At 38.6% G+C, this 7315-nt stretch overlaps 1 non-coding gene across 1 annotated transcript; it reads right to left on the bottom strand.

The window, feature by feature from the left end:
- Window positions 1-6497: 6497 nt before the first annotated feature.
- TRNAC-GCA (transfer RNA cysteine (anticodon GCA)) lies at window positions 6498-6569 on the bottom strand. Its single transcript has one exon. It is a non-coding gene; the product is annotated as a tRNA-Cys (tRNA).
- Between the last annotated feature and the right edge of the window lie 746 nt (window positions 6570-7315).

The raw sequence follows: 7315 nt of genomic DNA, 5'->3' as shown, positions 1-7315 counted from the left end.
AAAATTGATAGCAGTGCTAGAATAAAAATCTCTCATGGGAGAAATTCTGCAAGTCCTTAAAGGGCTGTGAGTGACAACTAGTGATTCCAATAGCAAGCATGTCTTCTTTTTGCTGGAAGATTTAAACTTCTATTCTTCCTGGAAGAATTTTTGGTTATGAATGTATCTTTAATTTTATTATGTAAGACAGCTAATCAATCACCAGCATTAACATTATAGCGCAGTCTGCATTATGAAACACACCTCATCCATAAAATGAAGAACGCTCACACTTAGGTCAAATTCTTAAGTTCAAAGAATAGTTTTAAAATAAGACTACCAACGAATCTATATTGTTTGATTTGCAGCTAGATATCCAGATTTGGGGTATCACAGATGTGTTCTACTTTGCTCTATCAGAAAGCAAAAGAACTTAGATATGGCCTAACAATAGATCACTTCAAAGTTTCCAAATGATCCTTCAAAATGAAATCATAGACTGAGGTTGGCAAAAATAAGAACTGAAAATATGTAAGGATCATTACGATAGCAAATAGCCAAGCCAGGCTCAAAAATGTGTAAATTAGCTGCTACCATATTGCTGAAGAGGCATGTTTTTTCTTTACTTACATTATATTATAAAAAATTAAAAAGTTATATTATTATTATATGTTCTTATCATGTTAAAGTTTTGTAAACCTTTTTGATAGTGACAAAATAGCTTGCAAATTAAAAATTTATTAAATAAATATTAGGCATATGAGCCAGTTGTTCACCATATTTGATGTGTATGTGTTTTCCTAGTTTAAGTTTACATATTTATGTTCTTAAAAAATATTTAAATATATTACATGTAAATACCACATATGATGTGGTGTCTACATAATTATGATTGCATTTGTAGACCAAATCTATGGATGCTTTTAGTTGTTCCTTTCTTCTATTATGTTAAATATCACTTTTAAGGTTTTTACCTCTCAATTCATCTAGAATATATTCTTCAGCTACAATGTAACTTGCAAAACATGTTTTAAAGATACACTGTAGCTATATAGACATTATAGATGTATAGATACTGTAGCTATACATACATGAGCATCTGCACATGGTATAAGAGTTCAGCAAGTACATTGGTTCTCCACATTGTCTCTTCAAAACGTGAGGATCCTTTTTGACTTTTGGGAATCAGTCTGGCTCAGAGAGCTGCTCTCAACCATATGGAAGGGTTAGGATTAGAGGCCTGACCCTGTCAGGAAGGACCACGTGGTCCAACACTGCGGTTGTTGGATCAGTATGAGGAAGATTCTTAGTCAAGAATTATCTTAAAAAAACCCAAGACAGTAATTTCAAGTGGGTGAAAAAGTGAAGAAAGAAGAGAAGCTTTTTTCTTAAGAAAGCTTGTAAAGAGTGGAAAAAGAAAACCCAGTGATTTCAAGTGAAGAATCAGAGCAGAGGGAGTCCCTCTCTGTGTGGACTTTCAGAGCTAACATAATGCTAGTAAGGAACACAGAAGCATCTTAGGCCGTGAAATGTGTGCTAAGACTCAGAAAGTTCAAAAAAGTACTTGATGACTCTTATCCCATAAAGAGCCATAACAGATGGCCTTTCTCAGAAAAGTGTTCCCTGCTGGCTTGGTTGATAATTATGCCATAGTTATACATAACTATGGCATAATCATACATATATATGGGCTGCTAATTTACCAAAGAGGACCTGAATGCTTCAGACATTGACACTTGAGTATAAGGAACTTCTGGCTGTAATGCTCCTGCTGTTCCCAGTGAAGGGAAGGTGATTGGTTTTGCTCCTGGAGTGTCAGATGATGGACATTCTTTGAGGTCATCCTTCCTCCATTTCACTAATAAACCCTCTTTCTGCTAACTGCCTCCTTCCCCTTGTCAAAGTCCAGTAAAATCAGAAGACTGTGAAGAGGTCAATTTAGATAAGAATGGGAGAACAGTGTTTTAAACTTACCACACTCTGAGTTCTGCTTCTTATTCTAGCAATTCTCAATCCCAGAATGTGTAAATGCCACACTGGCATGACTGTCGCTGCCATGTAACATCCTTACAATCACTTTGGACATTGCTTATAAAGAATTTGCATTGCACTCAGGTGGCATGTTTTATTGTTGCAAAAGAACTTTCAGAAAGTTATCAGGAGGGAAAAAAACCCACCAAGTTCTGTGCTCTTTCTACAAAATTTGCTCACTCATTACATTCTTATTTGGTGAAAGTGAATCTCTTACAAGACCTCAGATAGAAGCTCTTAAACTATCTCAACTCTCCCTATTGGGAAGAAAACTTATTTTTACCTGATGGTTTTTTTCATTTTACTGGAAAGCAATCAGCAGAGGGTGAAGGAAATAGATGCTAAATTATTTGGTAACAAAGCAAGAATTAGTGTCCAAAGGTAAATTAAAAATTTGCTAAATATTGTTAATGATAATTTCTTTTGAAAAACATGATAAACCTGGAAAAATTAAATTTATGAATACAAATAAAATGTATATCAGAAACATTGGTCTATCACTTCCTTATAGTTAAAAATTCATTTTAACTTTGTAAATTATCTTAGTGATTTATCCATATCTTGGGGTTAGCTTTAATGTTTTATGGGAAAGATACACATATGCCATACTGTTTGTTAGAGCCCTATTAAACTAAGAATACTATGAAAATAAATTAAAGCCTAGTTGTCCTTTTGGGGAAAACAGGTCTACATTTGCTAATTATTGAAATAATACATTTTGATAAAAATCTTACAAAATTTTGCTAGCATATTTGAATATCATTATAGCTTGCTCAATTTAAATTGCCAAACTTTGACTGACTATCTCCTGTGATTTATAGAAGGAAGATAGTATTTGTACTTCTAGAGACATTGAAGGGCCAAGGAATAGGTTGGAAATTAGAAAGAGATTTAGTCTCCCCTGGCTTCAGTGTATTCTCCCCACAGCTGCTAGAATATTTTTCCTTAGACCTCAGAAACAACAGGAACTGCCTCTGGTTGATATCACCCTCCCAACATGCCACACACAGTACAGTTTTATGCAAGCAAAAGAAATTTTCAGTAAAATGACACTGATAAATAATAGCATCCAAAATAGATAACCGACCAAGATGAGAGTTAGGATATGTGTAGAACTGGCCAAATGTCCAAAAATGTATTGACTGACAGAAAATTTTGCAGCCATCAGGAATTTTACCTTACCTTCTCACTGAGGAACTACACTGTAGTTGAATTAGCATTTTGCTACAGAATAACTCAAAGCTTACAATGCTAGAGTTTAACTTTGCTGGAATGTGGCACCATCATCTCACTGATTTTTAAAGCAGAACCCATTCGGTACAGTGCTTTCACAAAGGAATACTATTTCCTATAATTTATTTATTAACAACCTATTAAAATGTAAATTATCAGTTACATGCAAGCAGGTACTTCATCGAAAGAAATAGGGAAATTAGACATGGGCTTTGGTGGTTTTCTTTCATTGGAACTTTTCCCAAAGTTGCTTCATTAAAATATTTTCTTAAGGGACTTTGTCAGATTTTGGAGGAAATTCAAATGAATAATTGTATTTTATTTGTATTACAGTGTTTTCCACTTTAAAATATATTAAAATGTACTGTGCAATGGTCCTAGGTAATATTTTGTCAGACTTGGAAGCATAACATTTGAATTAACTCAGCTGATTATATTATTTTAAGGCTACCACCAACGCTACTTTTGATTTTCTAAAATATAATAAGGAAAAAACAAAAAATTTATATTGGATATGCACATATATTCGTCACAAGACCATTAACTTAAACTCTGAGCTACATCTTCCACATCTGTGGTTAAGATTCTTTTGTTTCAAACTGGAGAAACTAACTCTGGCTGACTTAAAGAATTGATTGGAGAGATATGGGTTACTCACATGAATAACAGGGAAGTTGTAGACAATGGTCAGTCTTAAGCGGCCAGTATAGCAGCTACCACTTCCTCAAAGCACCCTGCTGGCTTGAGGATCAAGTTCCAGCAAAGGAGAGTGCAGCTGGCCTGGTCTGGATCACAGGGTTTTCCTTGCCTAGGAGAGGACAGGACACTTTAGATCAAACTGGGTCCAGTGGAGAATAATTTTTCTAAATGATATTAATGCACTATTCCAAAACCAAAATGGAATAAATGTTTGCAAATCAAGGACAGAGACTGAATACTCAGTGGAAAAAGGCAGAAGAGAAAGGAAAATAAAAATAAGAAGGCGAAAAGCTATAGCAGAGGGCAAGGCAGGGTACCTAAATACCGGATAGGAAACTGTGGTGGGATGCTGTAAACGCAATCCCTGTGACCCAGCAAATGTTCAGGACAGACTGTGCAAACTGTGAGAAACTCACGGCAGGGATCGGTGACTTGTGGACCCTCTGAGAGGTTCTAAATGTCATATCCAGGCTTACATACAGAGTGACATGAGGCTTGGAGGTCACCATGAGCTGGTACAACAGAGATGGCAAAATAGAGACAGCAAGTCATCCTAGAGGGTTATGAAGTTCATAGAAGCTGAGTGTTTTGGTCAAACTCACGGAGTTACTATGCTGTGTGTCAGAGGTTTAAAAATAACTATGATACCTCTCTCTAGGAGCAAATAAACAAGCAAGGGAAACAGGCGCGTAAACCAATAGTTTATAAAAGAGTGTTACTAGTCTAATATGTGAAGCAGGTGTGGGTGGGATCACAGAAGAGGAAATGAGCAAGACCAGTGGAAGACTCCTCTGAGGGAAGCTCTCTCTGAGGCCAGGAAGGAGGCCACTGATTATTGGCAATGGGAGGATGCTCCAAGAAGAATTGTTTGGGTGTGAATTGTCTTGGAAGCCATAATGAGGATCTCTGTGTTATACAACAGGTTATTTTTTAAAACCAGTTCAGTTCAGTCGCTCAGTTGTGTCCAACTCTTTGCAACCCCATGGACTGCAGCACACCAGGCTTCCCTGTCCATCACCAACTCCCGGAGTTTACTCAAACTCACATCCATTGAGTCAGTGATGCCATCCAACCAACTCCTCCTCTGTTGTCCCCTTCTCCTCTTGCCCTCAATTTTCCCCAGCATCAGGGTCTTTTCAAATGAGTCAGCTTTTTGCATCAGGTGGCCAAAGTATTGGAGTTTCAGGTTCAACATCAGTCCTTCCAATGTATATTCAGGACTGATTTCCTTTAGGATGGACTGGTTGGATCTCCTTGCAGTCCAAGGGACTCTCAAGAGTCCTCCAACACCACAGTTCAAAAGCAGCAATTCTTCAGTGCTCAGCTTTCTTTATAGTCCAACTCTCACATCCATACATGATTACTGGAAAAACCATAGCCTTGACTAGATGGACCTTTGTCAGCAAAGTAATGTCTCTGCTTTTTAATATGCTGTCACGGTTGGTCATAACTTTCCTTCCAAGGAGCAAGCGTCTTTTAATTTCATGGCTGCAGTCACTATCTGCAGTGATTTTGGAGCCCTTTTGGGGACATGAGGCTTTATTTTTTTAATAAAGTCTGCCACTGTTTCTACTGTTTCCCCATCTATTTGCCATGAAGTGATGGGACTGGATGCCATGATCTTAGTTTTCTGAATGTAGAGCTTTAAGCCAACTTTTTCACTCTCCTCTTTCACTTTCATCAAGAGGCTCTTTAGTTCTTCTTCACTTTCTGCCATAAGGGTGGTGTCATCCGCATATCTGAGGTTATTGATATTTCTCCCGGCAATCTTGATTCCAGCTTGTGCTTCTTCCAGCTCAGCATTTCTCACGATGTACTCTACATACAAGTTAAATAAGCAGGGTGACAATATACAGCATTGATGTACTCCTTTTCCTATTTGGAACCAGTCTGTTGTTCCATGTCCAGTTCTAACTGTTGCTTCCTGACCTGCATACAGGTTTCTCAAGAGACAGGTCAGGTGATCTGGCATTCCCTTCTCTTTCAGAATTTTCCACAGTTTATTGTGATCCACACAGTCAAAGGCTTTGGCATAGTCAATAAAGCAGAAATAGATGTTTTTCTGGCGCTCTCTTGCTTTTTCGATGATGCAGCGGATGTTGGCAATTTGATCTCTGGTTCCTCTGCCTTTTCTAAAACCAGCTTGAACATCTGGAAATACATTGTTCATGTATTGCTGAAGCCTGGCTTGGAGAATTTTGAGCATTACTTTACTAAACTGTGAGATGAGTGCAATTATGCAGTAGTTTGAGCATTTCTTGGCATTGCCTTTCTTTGGGATTGGAATGAAAACTTACCTTTTCCTGTCCTGTGGCCAAAGCTAAGTTTTCCAAATTTGCTGGCATATTGAGTGCAGCACTTTCACAGCAAATAGTGCACACCTTTTGTCAAATAACAAAAGATAGAGCTCTTAATTAAAAGATGTGTGTGTTAGTCGCTCAGTCATGTCCGACTCTTTGAGAGCCCACGGACTGTAGCCTGCCAGGCTCCTATGTCCATGGAATTCTCCAGGCAAGAATACTGGAGTGGGTTGCCATTTCCTTCTCCAGGGGATCTTCCCAACCCAGAGATCGAACCTGGGTCTCCTGCATTGCAGGCAGATGCTTTACCATCTCAGCTACTAGGGAAGCTCTGTTAAAAGATTGAGCAAGCATTAAAAGATGCTTACTCCTTGGAAGGAAAGTTATGACCAACCATGACAGCCTATTAAAAAGCAGAGACATTACTTTGCCAACAAAGGTCCATCTAGTCAAGACTATGGTTTTCCAGTGGTCGTGTATGGATGTGAGAGTTGGACTATAAAGAAGGCTAAGCACCGAAGAATTGCTGCTTTTGAACTGTGGTGTTGGAGAAGACTTTTGTGAGTCCCTTGGACTGCAAGGATATCCAACCAGTCCATCCTAAAGGAGATGAGTCCTGAATATTCATTGGAAGAACTGATGTTGAAGCTAAAACTCCAATACTTTGGCACCCTGATGTGAAGAGCTGACTCATTTGAAAAGACCCTGATGCTGGGAAAGATTGAAGGCAGGAGAGAAGGGGACGACAGAGGATGAGATGGTTGGATGGTATCACTAACTCAATGGACATGAGTTTGAGCAAGTTCCAGGAGATGGTGAAGGACAGGGAAACCCTGGTGTGTTGCAGTTCATGGGGTCACAAAGAGTCAAACATGACTGAGCGACTGAACAACAACAGCAGAGCTCTTAAAGAAGGCTCTATTTCCATATCTATTGGAAGGCCGTGGAACTTCTCTCTGGCTCAGGTAGAGGGTCCCTGGCCCTGAGCACTAACTAGTCTTTCTATCACTCCTAGTGGTGGCTCTTAGGATTGCATCAGGGGACTTCATGACCCCAATTTCAAAATTGTGACA

The sequence above is a fragment of the Giraffa tippelskirchi genome, chromosome 1 (assembly GCF_054371585.1).
Source record: "Giraffa tippelskirchi isolate mGirTip1 chromosome 1, T2T-mGirTip1v1.2.pri, whole genome shotgun sequence".
In the NCBI taxonomy this organism is placed as follows: domain Eukaryota; kingdom Metazoa; phylum Chordata; class Mammalia; order Artiodactyla; family Giraffidae; genus Giraffa; species Giraffa tippelskirchi.
Note: the sequence above shows the minus strand (reverse complement) of the source record. Positions and strands in the feature narration are given on the sequence as shown.